Genomic DNA, 16,724 nt, shown 5'->3' on the forward strand with positions numbered 1-16,724 from the left:
TTCCCACAGGGATCGTCTGGAATGGCCTCCCACAGGAGGAAATCTGGGAAGGGACACCTGGGATGGACGTGGGCATTCCCACAGGGATGTTCTGGAATGTCCCCCAGGAAGAAATCTGGGAATGGGACACCTGGGAATGGGACATGGATTTCCCACAGGGATATTCTGGAATGGCCTCTCACAGGAGGAAATCTGGGAATGGGACACCTGGGATGGACGTGGGCATTCCCACATGGATATTCTGGAATGTCACCCCAGGCAGGGCCGTTCCTCAGGGGAAATCTGGGAATAGGACACCCGGGATGGATTTGGACATTCCCACGGGGATCTTATGGAATGTGCCCCCTCCCAGGGATAAAATCTGGGAATGGGACGCCTGGGATGGACTTCGACATTCCCACAGGGATATTCTGGAATGTCCCCCAGGAAGAAATCTGGGAAGGGAATCTTGGGATGGACATGGATATTCCCACATGGATATTCCGGAATGTCACCCCAGGAAGAAATCTGGGAATGGGACACCTGGGATGAACATGGATATTCCCACATGGATCTTCTGGAATGTCCCCCAGGAAGAAATCTGGGAATGGACCCCCGGATCCCACAAATTCCCCCACTTGCAAGGCCCATTCCCGGGAGAAATCCGGGATCAGCCTGGGAATCTCCCCAGGAATTCCCTGGAATTCTCCCGCTAGGATCCACCCCCCACAAAGGCGCTTTGGGACCCCAGGCCACCCCTGAGGGATCAGGGGGGAAAAAAAACAGGAAAACCTCAAAATTCCAGCCAGGAAAACACACTTGGGAAGGAGAAAAACCGGGATAAACAGGGAAAACCATGGGATGCTCCTTCCCCGTGGCCTGGGATAGATGGAAAACCCTTTGGATCCCTTTGGATCCATGTCCCCGATCCCTAATCCTCCTCATCCCTTTCCCAAATCCTGGATTTGATTTATTCCCATTTTTTTTTTCCTCTCTCCGCCTTGTTATCCCACAAATGGAATACTCCGGATGGGATTTTTCCTTTGGAATTTTTTTCCGCCCCTCATTAATTCCCAATAATTTTAAGGGCTCCCGGTTGGGAAAGGTCGGGAAAAATTCCTCAATGGAATAATTCCCTAAATTCCATTTCCCTTCTTTAAATCAACTTCTCCGCTGATAAAATCCAAAAAAATTCCACTTTTTTTTCCCCAAAGAATCCACAGAATTTTTTAGGAATTCCTGAGGAGTCTCTTTCCGACAGCAGGGGGAAAAAAAAGGTTGGAAAAGGATCCAAAGTTAGAAAAATATTCCAAGATTTTTTTTTCTCCCCCCACAGCTGCGCTTGGATTCTGAGCATTCCTTGGATTTCTGAGCATTCCCAAGAGGCTCAGAGCAGAGCCAGAATTCCCAGATTTCCTGCCCTTCTTCCCATCATTTTGGGATTATCAATCCGGAGCCTTTCCCAAATTCCAGTGGCGGGATCAGCAATTCCATAGGGATCATCCCACACCAGGATTCCTTTGGATTCGAGGTGACGGAGCCACCACCGCCCTTTGTTTATCCCAGAATTCCTCATGGAATCCGGCTGGGAAAAGGGGAATGGGCTGGGGAGACCTGGAAAGGATTTGGGGATTTTTTGGGATTTTTTTTAGGATTTTTGGGGATTTTTGGGGATTATTTTGGAGGGCATTTTTTAGGATTCTTGGGGTTTTGGGGGGGATTTTTTTAAGGATTTTTTTGGGATTTTTGGGGGATTTTTTGGGATTTTGGGGGAATTTTTGGGGATTATTTTGGAGGGCATTTTTTAGGATTTTTTTGGGTTTTTTTTGATTTTGGGGGATTTTGGGGAGAATTTTTGGGGGGATTTTTTTTATTTTGGGGGGATTTTAGGAGGGATTTTTTGAGGATTTTTTTTAGGGACCTTTTTTGGGGGAATTTGGGGATTTTGGGGAATTTTTTTTAAATTTATTTTTTGGGGATTTTTTGAGGGGAAGCATTTTTTGGGATTGGATCTTTTCCCTGGGATTGGAGTTTTTCCCTGGGACTGGAACTTTTCCTTGGGATTGGAATTTTTTCCTGGGATTGGAATTCTTTCCTTGGGATCAGAATTTTTTCCTGGGATTGGAATTTTTCCCTGGAATTTGAATTTTTCCCTGGGCCTGGCGCTTTCCCCTGGTGGATTCAGGATTAAATTCCCCCCGAGTTTTCCTGGGAAAAACGGCTGGGAACGTCAGGGCAGAGGGAGACCCGGGATCACTGGGATCACTGGGATCCCCCTGGGATCCCCCCGGATCGCTGGGATCAGGCCCGGGAAGATCCGGTGGGATTTTCCAGCCCTGGAATTGTCACTGCCTGGCCAGGCCGGAAAGCGGCTGCGGATCCCAAACAATTCCCGTCCCTCCGGAGCCGGATCCGAACGTTCGACCTGGATCAGGAATCTGGGAAGGATCAGGGATCCAATTCCTCTCCTGGAAAGATCAGGGATCCTGGAAAGATCTGGCATCCTGGAAAGATCTGGGATCCTGGAAGGATCAGGGATCCAAGCCCTCTCCTGGAAGGATCAGGGATCTTGGAAGGATCAGGGATCCTGGAAAGATCTGGCATCCTGGAAAGATCAGGGATCCAAGCCCTCTCCTGGAAGGATCTGGGATCCAAACCTGGAAGGATCAGGGATCCTGAAAGGATCTGGGATCCTGGAAGGATCTGGGATCCTGGAAAGATCAGGGATCCTGGAAAGATCTGGGATCCAAACCTGGAAGGATCAGGGATCCTGGAAGGATCTGGGATCCTGGAAGGATCAGGGATCCAAGCCCTCTCCTGGAAGGATCAGGGTTCTTGGAAGGATCAGGGGGCCAAAATCCTCACTTGGATCAAGGATCTGGGAAGGATCAGGAATCCAGACCCTCTTCTGGAAAAATCTGAGAGCCTGGAAGGATCAGGGATCCAAACCTGGAAGGATCAGGGATCCAATCCCTTTCCTGGAAGGATCAGGGATCCAAACCTGGAAGGATCAGGGATCCAATCCCTTTCCTGGAAGGATCAGGAATCCAAACCTGGAAGGATCAGGGATCCAATCCCTTTCCTGGAAGGATCAGGGGAGCTGAAGCCTCCCTTGAAGGATCAGGGATCTTGGAAGGATCAGGGCACCTGGAAAGATCTGGGATCCAAACCTGGAAGGATCTGGGGGCCAAACTCACTCCTGGAATTCTCAGAGGAGCCAAAGGCTCCCTTGGAAAGATCAGAGATCCTGGAAGGATCAGGGATCCTGGAAAGATCTGGGAGCCTGGAAGGATCAGGGATCCAATCCTCTCCTGGAAAGATCTGGGAGCCTGGAAGGCTCAGGGATCCAAACCTGGAATAATCAGGGATCCAATCCCTCCCTGGGAAGGCTCGGGAATATCCCTTGGGAATGTCCCTCAGGAATGTCCCTCGGGAATGTCACTTGGGAATGTCCCTTGGGAATGTTATGAGAATGCCACTTGGGAACAGGGATGGGACAGGGACAGGGATGGGATGGGATCCATAGGATGGGATCCATGGGATGGGATGGGATGTGACAGGAGAAGGGACGGGGACAGGTATGGGACAGGGACAAGAATAGGATCCATGGGATGGGATCCATGGGATGAGATCCATGGGATGGGATGGGATGGGACAGGAGAAGGGACGGGGACAGGGGCGGGACAGGGACAAGAATAGGATCCATGGGATGAGATCCATGGGATGGGATCCATGGGATGTGACAGGAGAAGGGACGGGGACAGGTATGGGACAGGGACAAGAATAGGATCCATGGGATGAGATCCATGGGATGGGATCCATGGGATGTGACAGGAGAAGGGACAGGGACAGGTATGGGACAGGGACAAGAATAGGATCCATGGGATCCATGGGATGTGACAGGAGAAGGGACGGGGACAGGGGCGGGACAGGGACAGGGATGGAATCCATGGGATCCATGGGATGGGATCCATGGGATGGGATGGGATGGGATGGGATGGGATGGGATGGGATGGGATGGGATGGGATGGGACAGGAGAAGGGACGGGGACAGGTATGGGACAGGGACAAGGATGGATCCATGGGATGGGATCCGTGGGATGGGACAGGAGAAGGGACGGGGACAGGGGCGGGACAGGGACAGGGATGGAATCCATGGGATCCATGGGATCCATGGGATGGGATCCATGGGATGTGACAGGAGAAGGGACGGGGACAAGGACGGGACAGGGACAGGAGCAGAGAGAAGAAAAGGGGCAGGAAAGGGGGAAGGAGCGGGAAAAGGGACAGGGACAGTGTGGGGACAGGAACAGGGACAGGAATGAGGACAGGAAAAGGGGACAGGAACGGGGACAGGGACAGGGAGAAAGAGCAGGAAAAAGGAGAGGGACAGGAGAAAGGAAAAGGGACAGGGACAGGAGCGGGGACAGGGACAGGGACAGGAATGAGTACAGGAAAAGGGGACAGGAGCAGGGGACAGGGACAGGGACAGGAGCAGGGGACAGGGACAGGGATAAGGACAGAGACAGGAATGGGGACAGGGACAGGGACAGGAATGGGGACAGGGACAGGGACAGGAATGGGGACAGGGACAGGGACAGGAGCAGGGACAGGAGCAGGGACAGGAGCAGGGACAGGAGCAGGGGACAGGGACAGGGATAAGGACAGAGACAGGAATGGGGACAGGGACAGGAGCAGGGACAGGAGCAGGGGACAGGGACAGGGACAGGGACAGGAATGGGGACAGGGACAGGGACAGGAGCAGGGACAGGAGAAGGGACAGGGACAGGGAGAAGCAGCAAGAAAAGGGACAGGGACAGGATCAGGCTTGTCCTCCCTGGAGTCCCCACCGTGCAAGGACACGGGGACATCGCGGGGACATCGCGGGGACATCGATCACCCTCGGGTGGCCGCAGCGTCCCCGCAGCGTCCCCAGCGCCTGCCGGGAAATTCCATCGATTTTCCCTCTCCCGCTTTTCCAGGGGCACTGGGACACCGGGAATTCAAGGGTGACATGGGGACACCGCAGGGGGGGACACCAATGTCCCCAAATGTCCGGCACAGGGACACCCCCGAGCCCCCTAACAGGGCAGAATTCCCGAGGGAGGGTTTTTTGGGGGATTTTGCGGATTTCTGGGAAAGAATCCGGGAATTGCGGAAGGTTTTGGGATGGGATGTTAAAAATCAGCTCAGGGTCACCTCCCGCTGTCCCGGGATGATCCAAACCCCATCCAGGGGCACTTCCAGGGATTTGGGGCAGCCACAGCTGCTCTGGGAATTCCCAAATCCCACCCCAATTCCCCTTTTCCAATCTGGAGCCATTCCCTGGCTCCTGCCCCTCCAGGCCTTTCCCAAATTCCAGCTCTCCCAGAGCCCCTCCAGGCCCTGGAATGTGCTGGAAGCTCTCCCTGGATCCTTCCCTTCTCCAGGAGAACATTCCCAGCTCTCCCAGCCTGGCTCCAGAGCCTGACATTGGATCCGTCTCCTCTCCAAGGAATTGATGGACCCAGGGCCTTCCCTTGCAATCTCAGGAAGCCACCAAGGCTCTCCCTTCCCTTTCCCTCTCTTTCCCATCCCCATTTCCCAGAAAAATCCCTCGGCATGGATTCGGAGCCTCCCAAATCCCGGAATGGTTTGGGATGGGATCCAGAGACCTTCAATCCCACCCCATTCCAATCCCACCATCCCAGGCTGCTCCAAGCTTTCCTTGGACATTCCTGGGATCCAGGGCCAGCCCCAGCTGCTCTGGGAATTCCATTCCAGCCGGGAATTCCTTCCCAAATTCCCCAATCTGGAGCCATTCCTTGTGTCCTGTCCTTCAATCCTTTGGAATTTTTCCCTCTCCCTTTTTCCCGCAGTTTCTAGGAAGCCGAAATTAGGTCAGCCCAGAGCTCCCGGCTGAACATTCCCGATTTTCCCGGCAGAGCTGCTCTGGCCCTGCCCGGCCCCTCCGGGATGATCCCGGTGTCTGGTGCCGCAAAATGCCAAAATTCCCGGCTGTGCCAGCCCCTGGAGAGAGGTCTGGGGACAGGAGAGGGATTTGGGGACAGATTTGGGGACAGGAGAGGGATTTGGGGACAGAGCAGAGATTTGGGGACAGAAGGGAAGTTTGGGGACAGATTTGGGGAGAGGAGAGGGATTTGGGGACAGGAGAGAGGATTTGGGGACAGGAAAGATTTGGGGACAGGAGATATTTGGGAACAGGGCAGGGATCTGGGGACAGGAAGGAAGGTTGGGGACAGATTTGGGGACAGGACAGGGATTTGGGGACAGGACAGGACAGATGTAGGGACAGGAAGGAGGTCTAGGGGACATGACAAGGATTTGGGGATGGCAGATCTGGGAACAGGGCAGGGATTTGGGGACAGGAAAGGGATTTTGGGACAGGAAGGAAGTTTGGGGATGGATTTGGGGACAGGACAGGGAAAGGGGACAGAGATTTGGGGACAAGAGAGAGATTTGAGGACAGGCCACAGATTTGGGGACAGGAAAGAGGTCTGGGTGACAGGAGAGAGGATTTGGGGACAGGACAGATTTGGGGAAATGGGCAGGGATTTGGGGAGAAGAAAAGGGATTTGGGGACAGAAAGGAAGTTTGGGGACAGGGCACAGGTTTGGGGACAGGAGAGATTTGGGGACAGGGCAGGGATTTGGGGACAGGGCAGGGATCGGGAATGGCCCCTGGGGATCGGGAATGGTCCCTGTGGATCGGGAATGGCCCCTCGGGATCAGGAAAGGCCCCTCGGGATCGGGAAGGGCCCCTCGGGATCGGGAATGGCCCCTGTGGATCGGGAATGGCTCCTGTGGATCGGGAATGGCCCCTGTGGATCGGGAAGGGCCCCTCGGGATCGGGAAGGGCCCCTCGGGATCGGGAAGGGCCCCTCGGGATCGGGAAGGGCCCCTCGGGATCGGGAATGGCCCCTGTGGATCGGGAATGGCTCCTGTGGATCGGGAAGGGCCCCTCGGGATCGGGAATGGCTCCTGTGGATCGGGAAGGGCCCCTCGGGATCGGGAATGGCCCCTGTGGATCGGGAATGGCCCCTGGGGATCGGGAATGGCTCCTGTGGATCGGGAAGGGCCCCTCGGGATCGGGAAGGGCCCCTCGGGATCGGGGCTCCCATCCCGCTCCAGCTCCGTATCCATGGGAACATTCCCGGCACCGTCCCCATGGAAACCGCAGCGGCACCGGCGGGACCTGAGCACGGGGACAGGGGGACAGAGGGACAGGGACAGGGGGGACAGAGGGACAGAGGGACAGAGACAGGGGGACAGAGGGCACAGAGGGACAGAGGGGACAGCGGGGACAGAGGGGACAGGGGGGACAGGGGGGACAGAGGGACAGAGGGGACAGAGGGACAGAGGGGACAGAGGGGACAGAGGGGACAGGGGGGACAGGGGGGACAGGGGGGACAGAGGGACAGGGACAGAGAGAGAGAGAGACAGAGAGACAGAGGGACAGAGGGACAGGGGGACAGAGGGACAGAGGGACAGAGGGACAGAGGGACAGAGGGACAGCGGGGACAGAGGGACAGAGGGACAGGGGGACAGAGGGACAGAGGGACAGAGGGACAGAGGGACAGGGGGGACAGAGGGACAGAGGGACAGAGGGACAGCGGGGACAGAGGGACAGGGGGACAGAGGGACAGAGGGACAGAGGGACAGCGGGGACAGAGGGACAGAGGGACAGAGGGACAGAGGGACAGAGGGACAGAAGGACAGAGGGATAGAGGGATAGAGGGACAGAGGGACAGAGGGACAGAGGGACAGGGGGACAGGGGGACAGAGGGACACAGGGACAGAGCTCTCCCTTTCCAGGACAGCAAAAAATCCCACCAGCAGCGGAGCAGGGAGTCAGAGCCTTCCCAGATCCCAGGGATCCCACAAATCCCGGGGATCCCACAAATCCCGGGGATCCCACAGATCCCAGGGATCCCCCATTCCCTGGACGGGACCAGCCCCTCCCATCCCAGGCCCCCAGCAGCTCCCGGCCGGAGCATTCCCATGGATCGGGACAGGAGCAAGGCCGGAGCTTCCAAATCCCACCGGGAACACGCAAATCCCGCAATTCCCGCGCTCATCCCAGGAAATCCCGCTGTTCCCAGCCAGGAGAGCCCCGGGAAGAGCCCGGGACGTGTCCCAGAATCCCAAAAAACCGGGAAACCCCAGGAATCCCTGAAACCACCTCGACGCAATTCCCGCCAGAGCTCATCCCGGGATTGGGATCTCACCTATTCCCGGGAATTCGGTGCTGTCGGAGGGGTTGGAGCTATCCAGAGCTGGTTCCCGGCTGTTTTCCAGCCGGGAAAAACATCCTGGAGAAATCCCGGAGCCGACCTGGCCCCCCCCCCGGGCCCGGCCCCGTTAATCGGGATCAGCCGCGCTCCATCTGCTCGTCTGGGATGGAGCCGCTAATCAGGGCCAGTGTCCCCCCCTGCCAGCCCGGGAAAAACCGGGAAAAACCGGGAAAAATCTGGGAATAGCGGAGGAATTACGGGAATCGCGGAGGAATTCCCAGGAATCGCTGAGAAATTCTGGGAACTGGGGAGAAATAGTTGGGATGGTGATGCTAATTGGTCCAGAGTGTCCCCCCCTGCCAGCCCGGGAAAAACCGGGAAAAATCTGGGAATTGTGGAGGAAAACCGGGAATCACAGAGGAATTACGGGAATCACAGAGGAATTACAGGAGTTGCAGAGAAATTCTGGGAATTGGGGTGAAATAGTTGGGATGGTGATGCTAATTGGGGCCAGCGTGTCCCCCCCTGCCAGCCCGGGAAAAACCGGGAAAAACCGGGAAAAATCTGGGAATAGCAGAGGAATTACGGGAATCGCGGAAGAATTACGGGAATCACGGAGGAATTCCCAGGAATTGTGGAGAAATTCTGGAATTGAGGAGAAAGAGTTGGGATGGTGACGCTAATTGGGTCCAGAGTGTCCTGCCAGCCTGGGAAAAACCGGGAAAAATTGCAGGAATTGTGGAGGAAAACTGGGAATCACAGAGGAATTACGGGAATCATGGAGGAATTACGGGAATCATGGAGAAATTCTGGGAATTGGGGAGAAATAGTTGGGATGGTGACGCTAATTTGGTCCAGTGTCCTGCCAGCCTGGGAAAAACCGGGAAAATTTTGGGAATTGTGGAGGAAAACCGGGAATCACAGAGGAATTACGGGAATCACGGAGGAATTACAGGAGTTGCAGAGAAATTCTGGGAATTGGGGTGAAATAGTTGGGATGGTGATGCTAATTGGGGCCAGCGTGTCCCCCCCTGCCAGCCCGGGAAAAACCGGGAAAAAACGGGAAAAATCTGGGAATAGTGGAGGAATTACGGGAATCGCGGAAGAATTACGGGAATCACGGAGGAATTCACGGAATTGCAGAGAAATTCTGGGAATTGGGGTGAAATAGTTGGGATGGTGACGCTAATTGGGGCCAGGGTGTCCCTCCCTGCCAGCCCAGGAAAAACAGGGAAAAACCGGGAAAAATCTGGGAATCATGAAGAAATCACCGGAATCACAGAGAAATTCCAGGAATCGTGGAGAAAACCTGGGAATCATGGCAAAATTCCAGGAAAAGGGAGAAATTCAGGGAATCGGGGAGAAATCCTGGGACTCGGGGAGAAATTGCAGGAATCACATAAAAATTCCAGGAATCACAAAAAAATTGCAGGAATCACAGAGAAATTCCAGGAGCCAGGAGGAAATCCTGGGAATCAGGGAAAGGCGCCGTTCCCAATCCTGCGAGTCTGGCACCAGCCGGAGACTCCAGACGCGCATTCCAGCAGGAGAACAGCTTGGGAAAGCTCCCACATTCCCACATTCCCACATTCCCACATTCCCAGCCGGCAGGGAAGCGCCTGCAGCACCCGGTGCGGCAAAATGGGGCTGGGAATGGTCGGGAATGGCCGGGAATTGCTGGGAATTGCTGGGAATTGCTGGGAATAACCGGGAATTGCTGGGAATGGCCGGGAATTGCTGGGAATTGCTGGGAATGGTCGGGAATGGCTGAGAATGGCCGGGAACGGCCGGGAATGGACAGGAATTGCTGGGAATAGCTCTGCTGGAGCCTTTCCCAGCTTTTCCCAGTTTTTCCAGCCTTTCCCAGTTTTTTCCAGCTTTTCCCAACTTTTCCCATTCCCATTCCTGCCTGCAGGGACCGCTCTGAGCCCTTCCAGCCTTTCCCAGCTTTTTCCCATTTTCCCAGCCTTTCCCAGTTTTTTCCAGCCTTTCCCAACTTTTCCCATTCCCGTTCCTACCTGCAGGGACCGCTCTGAGCCCTTCCAGCCTTTCCCAGTTTTTCCAGCCTTTTCCAGCCTTTTCCCAGTTTTTCCCAGCCTTTCCCAACTTTTCCCATTCCTGTTCTTTCCCACAGAGCCCTGCCAATCTTTTCCAGCCTTTTCCAGCCTTTTCCAGCCTTTTCCAGCCTTTTTTTCCCAGCCTTTCCCAACTTTTCCCATTCCCATTCCTTCCCACAGGGACCACTCTGAGCCCTTCCAGCCTTTCCCAGTTTTTCCAGCCTTTTCCAGCTTTTCCCAGTTTTTCCCAGCCTTTCCCAACTTTTCCCATTCCCGTTCCTTCCCACAGGGACCACTCTGAGCCCTTCCAGCCTTTCCCATTTTTCCAGCCTTTTCCAGCTTTTCCCAGTTTTTCCCAGCCTTTCCCAGCCTTTTCCAGCCTTTCCCAGTTTTCCCCATTCCCATTCCTGGAGCAGTTTCCCGGCTGGATCCCTCATTCCCAACCCACATTCCCGGAGATCCCAGGGAAAAGCTTACCTGGAATGTGTCACGGGCAGGGCTCACAGCGCTCCCTCCTCATCCACCTGCGGGGACAGAGCGGGACACGTCAGGGAATTCCTGGGAATGTTGGGAATTCCTGGGAATGTTGGGAATGCATCCCTGCCATGGCAGGAGGGTGGGAATGGGAGAATTCCCAGAGAAGTCACAGCAGGGACAGGGACAGGGAATCCAACTCTGGATTCACAAGGAAAATTCCAGGCCCTGAGAATTCCCAACACAGAAACTCATCCTTATCCCAGGAATTCCCAACACGGGAGCAAATCCTTATCCCAGGAATTCCTACCACAGGAGAAAATCCTTATCCCGAGAATTCCCAACACCAGAACTCATCCTTATCCCAGGAATTCCCAACATGGGAGCAAATCCTTATCCCAGGAATTCCCAACACAGGAGCAAATCCTTATCCCAGGAATTCTTGCCACACAAACCGGTCCTTATCCCAAGGATCCTCCACCTTTCCCACCCTGGATCACTGGGATCCTCCAATGGGATCTTCCACTTTTCCCGCTCCAGATCACTGGGATCCTCTAATGGGATCCTCCACCTTTCCCACTCCAGATCACTGGGATCCTCCACTTTTCCCACTCTGGATCACTGGGATCCTGCATTTTTCCCAGTCTGGATCACTCGGATCTTCCCACTCCAGATCAGTGGGATTATGCACTTTTCCCACTCCGGATCACTGGGATCCTCCACTTTTCCCAGTCCAGATCACTGGGATCCTCCACTTTTCCCAGCATGGATCAGTGGGATCCTCCACCTTTCCCAGTCCAGATCATCGGGATCCTGCACTTTTCCCAGTCTGGATCACTTGGATCCTCCACTTTTCCCACTCCAGATCACCGGGATCCTGCACTTTTCCCACTCCGGATCACCGGGATCCTCCACTTTTCCCACTCTGGATCACCAAGATCCTGCACTTTTCCCAGCATGGATCACTGGGATCCTCCAGCACTTTTCCCACCTGGATCAGTGGAATTCTCCACTTTTCCAACCCAGATCGATGGGATCATCCACTTTTCCCACTCCAGATCAGTTGGAACCTCCAGCACATTTCCCAGCCTGGATCACCGGGTTCCTCCACTTTTCCCAGTCCAGATCACTGCGATCCTCCACCTTTCCCACTCTGGAAAACTGGGATCCTGCACTTTTCCCAGTCTGGATCACTGGGATCCAGCACTTCTCCCAGCATGGATTAATGGGATCCTGCACTTTTCCCACCCAGATCACTGGGATTCTTCACTTTTCCCACCTGGATCAATGGGATCCTCCACTTTTCCCACCCTCAACCAGTGGGATCCTCCGTTTTTCCCACCCAGATCAGTTGGAACCTCCAGCACTTTTCCCAGCCTGGATCACTGGGATCCTCCACCTTTCCCACTCTGGAAAACTGTGATCCCGCACTTTTCCCACCATGGATCACTGGGATCCTGCACTTTTCCAGTCTGAATCACTGGGATCCTGCACTTTTCCCACTTCAGATCACCGGGATCCTCCACATTTCCCACTCTGAAAAACTGGGATCCTCCACTTTCCCACTCTGGATCAGTGGGATCCTCCACTTTTCCCACCCAGATCACTGGGATTCTTCACTTTTCCCACCTGGATCAATGGGATCCTCCACCTTTCCCACTCTGGAAAACTGGGATCCCGCACTTTTCCCACCATGGATCACTGGGATCCTGCACTTTTCCCACTTCAGATCACCGGGATCCTGCACTTTTCCCAGTCCGGATCACTGGGATCCTGCACTTTTCCCACTCTGGATCACTGGGATCCTGCACTTTTCCCAGTCTGGATCACTCGGATCCTCCACTTTTCCCACTCCAGATCAGTGGGATTATGCACTTTTCCCACCATGGATCACTGGGATCCTGCACTTTTCCCAGTCCGGATCACCGGGATCCTGCACTTTTCCCACTCTGGATCACTGGGATCCTCCACCTTTCCCATTCCCCTCTCCCAGGCCATGTCCAGGTCTCATTCCCGGCTCATTCCCAAACCCCCCCACTCGGGATCACCCCTTTTCCTTCCTCCTCGGGGCCTGCTCCCACCTCCAGCCCGGAATTTCGGGAAGAGCATCCGGGGAATGGGAACAGCTCATCCAGGGAGCCTCCGGCACCGCTCGGGAAAGCTCCGCTCCGGGCAAGCGCTGAAATGGCTGCTGCTTCTCCGGGAATTAAAAATGCATGGCTTGGGAATTCTCGGAGCTCCGCAGCTGCCAGGAGCCGGGAAGGGGGGGGAAAAGGGGGGAAACAAGTGGGAAAAAGCAGGGAAAAAGCGGGAAAAAAGCGGGAAAAGGGCCTTGCCCAGGCTGCCCTTTGTGCCCCAAAACTCCTGGAGCGCCACGTGGGTGTCCGGCCCAAATCCTGGGAATGTTTCCCAAGGTCTCCTCTTTCCCGCACCTGGAAAAGCGGCGGAAAAACGCTGGCGGAATTCCCGAGGGTTTGGAGCGGACGCAGCTGCCGCCGGAGAGGCTCCGTGAGGACATTTTTGGGATTTGTGTAGGACCTGCAGGAATCGGCCTTGAGATTCCCGGGAATATCCAGGGAATGGAGCTATCCGAGCTCCCCTGGTGTGAGGACGAGGAAAACCAACCCCCACAGCCTCCATCCCACTGGGAACATCCCAAAATCCTGGATGAAAGGACGGGAAAGGACAGGGAGCAACTCTGGGCCTCCCACCCCGAGCTTGGACGCTTCCTGTAAAACAACAAATCCTGGGAAAGGCCGAAACGGGAGGGAAGAGCGGTCGAAGGGCGAGGAAAACTCGCAGGAATGAGGAGAAAAAGGCGGAATCGCCGCCTCGGGATGGGATAAATGAGAGGGGAGCGGGATAAGAGCCGGGATATCCTGAGGAGGAGCGGAAAATCCCACGGGATCCGGTACGAAGGGAGAGGAAACGCTTCCCGGCCTGGCAGGAAGCTCCAAGGAGCCAATTCCCAGCCGGATCCAGAGGTTCCGGAGGCTGAGGCGCCCCCCGGGGTGGCTCTGGAGGTCATCCCGGCTCCGGGAGGGATTTTCCAGCTCATCCCGGGTCTTTCCAGCCTGTCCTCAGCTCTCCGGTGAGGCCCGGCTGGAATTCCAGGCCTGAGAATGCACATCCCACCATTCCAGAGGCACCGGGGAGGCGATTCCGGAGCTGATTCTCGGCTCCAAGGAATTCAGCTCGGCCCAGGGAATGAGGGATGTAGGTGGGCTGGAATGGATCCAGGCTGGATCCCAGCCCTGACATTCCTGAGGATCCTGGGACTCCTGTTCCCATCCCAGTCCTCACATTCCCAAAAGATTCTGGATCCTGGGATTCACATTCCCATCCCAATCCTCACATTCACATTCCCAAGGATCCTGGGATTCCTGTTCCCATCCCAACCTTCACATTCCCGAGGATCCTGGCTGTATCCCGGGATTCTCATTCCCATCCCAATCCTCACATTCCCAAAGGATCCTGGGTTTTGGGATTTTTGTTCCCATCCCATCCCTCACATTCCCAAAGGATTCTGGGTTTTGGGATTCCTGTTCCCATCCCAATCCTCACATTCACATTCCCAAGGATCCTGGAATTCTCATTCCCATCCCAATCCTCACATTCCCAAAGGATTCTGGATCCTGGGGATCCTGTTCCCATCCCAATCCTCACATTCACATTCCCAAGGATCCTTGGATTCTCATTCCCATCCCAACCCTCACAATCCCAAAGGATCCTGGAATTCTCATTCCCATCCCAACCCTCACATTCCCAAAGAATCTTGGATCCTGAGATTCTCGTTCCCATTGCAACCCTGACATTCCCAAAGGATCCTGGAATTCTCATTCCCATCCCAACCCTCCTATTCCCCAAGATCCTGGATCCTGGGATTCCTGTTGCCATCCCAACCCTCCCATTCCCGAGGATCCTGCTGTCCTTGGATCCACAGGGACCTTGCTCATCCTGGCAGGAACAGCTCCAGGGAGGCTGGAATTCCTCCTTTTCCCACACGGTGATCCCGCCTTTTCCATCTTTAGGCCTCTCTCCCAGAAATTCCCATTTTTTTTTCCCGGTTTTCCTTTCCCCAGCACCTCCCGAGGGTGACACGATCCCAGCTGGAGACACCTCGGGAATGTCTGGAACACTCAGGGAGATCTCAGTGGGATTCCCACGGATCCATCCCAGAGCTCCGGGAACACCCCCAAAAAAACGGGACAAAACCATTCCAGCAGCTCCGGAAACGCGGGAAATTCCCGGGAAACCAAACAAACCAAGCCCAGATTTTCTGGGAAAACCAAACTCATCCATGGATCCCAGAAAAATCGGGAAAAATCCCCGAGATCCAACAGGATCCTCCAAAGGATCGGGAAACACCAGAGAAAGGACGCGGCTCCCGAATTCCCGGGATGCTGGAATCCCTTTTCCAGCCAGGAATTATTCCAAGGCCGCGGGGCCGGGAAGGGCAGCGTTTCCTCCAGGAGGGAACAACGGAGCTTCCGGCCATTCTTCCCGCTCCCCTGAGGGCTTCCAGAAAAAGCAGAGAAATTCCAGGCCTGGAAGTTGAAATCATTCCCAAAAAAAAAAAAAAAGGCAGGAATGCCAGCCCTTCCCAAGGGATGCGGGGAGGAGGGAGCCGGAGCTTTTGGGGTTTTCCGTGCCCCGAATCTGAACCCATCTTGGTTCTTCTGGAGGGAGAATCCCGGAGTGGGAATTCCGCTGGAATTTGGGATGGGAATTCCCGGGAATTCCCGGATGTGGCGCTCGGGGCTGGGGAGAAGGCGGGGAGCGGGCGCAGCGTGGGCTCAGCGGCCTTGGAGGGATTTTCCAAAATAAATTCTGGGATTCTGGGATTTGGGGTTCTGGGATTCTGGAATCTGGGATTTGGGGGTTCTGGGGTCCTGGATTCTGGGATTTGGGGGTTCTGGGATCCTCAATCTGGGATTTGGGGTTCTGGTATTTGGGGGTTCTGGAATCTGGAATTTGGAGTTCTTGGATTTGAGGATTCTGGGATTCTGGGATTTGGGTGTTCTGGGATCCTGGAATCTGGGATTTGGGGTTCTGGGATTTGGGGGTTCTGGGGTCCTGGAATCTGGAATTTGGAGTTCTGGGATTTGAGGATTCTGGGATTCTGGGATTTGGGGGTTCTGGGGTCCTGGAATCTGGGATTTGGGGTTCTGGGATTTGGGGGTTCTGGGATTCTGGGATTTGGGTGTTCTGGGATCCTGAAATCTGGGATTTGGGGTTCTGGGATTCTGGGGTTCTGGAATCTGTGGTTCTGGAATCCTGGATTCTGGAAATCTCAGGATCTGGTATTCTGGGATTTGGGGGTTCTGGGATTTGGGGGTTCGGGGTCCTGGGACCCTGGATTCTGGGATTTGGGGATTCTGGGATTCTGAGTTCTGGCATTGTGGACTGGGATTCTGGGATTCTGGGATTCTGGGATTTGGGGGTTCGGGGTCCTGGGACCCTGAATTCTGGGATTCTGGGATTCGGGGATTCTGGGACTTTCTGGGAAAGAGCCCCCCCCAAGGCAGCGTCCCCATCCAGCCAGGGCTGTGCTGGCCGCACTCAGGGGTGACACTGCCCCGGTGTCCCCGAGCCACCCTGGTGCCACCAAGGCACACCCCAGGGTCCCCAAGCCACCCTGGTGTCACCAGTGTCACTGAGCCACACACCAGAGCCACCCCGGTGTCACCGAACTGCCCCGGTGTCACTGAGCCAAACACCGGTGTCACCAAACTGCCCCGGTGTCACTGAGCCACCCCGGTGTCACCAAACTGCCCTGGTGTCACTGAGCCACACCCCAGTGTGACCAAGGCACACCCCAGTGTCCCCGAGCTACACCGGTGTCACCGAGCCACACACCAGGGCCAGCCCAGTGTCACCAAACTGCCCTGGTGTCACTGAGCCACCACAGTGTCACCGAGCCACACACCAGGGCCAGCCCAGTGTCACCAAACTGCCCCGGTGTCACTGAGCCACCCCGG

At 55.3% G+C, this 16,724-nt stretch overlaps 1 protein-coding gene across 4 annotated transcripts in view; it reads right to left on the reverse strand.

Annotated features, from left to right (window-relative positions):
• Positions 1-16,724, reverse strand: part of SHANK3 (SH3 and multiple ankyrin repeat domains 3) — a 163,146-nt gene that overhangs the window by 138,118 nt on the left and 8,304 nt on the right. For all 4 annotated transcript variants that reach the window (XM_086886258.1, XM_086886255.1, XM_086886256.1 and 1 more), the window contains exon 2: positions 10,747-10,793. The gene's annotated coding sequence lies outside the window, so the exon portion shown is untranslated. The remainder of the gene's footprint in view (positions 1-10,746; positions 10,794-16,724) is intronic.

The sequence above is a fragment of the Cyanistes caeruleus genome, chromosome 4 (assembly GCF_971803275.1).
Source record: "Cyanistes caeruleus chromosome 4, bCyaCae1.hap1.1, whole genome shotgun sequence".
NCBI lineage: Eukaryota > Metazoa > Chordata > Aves > Passeriformes > Paridae > Cyanistes > Cyanistes caeruleus.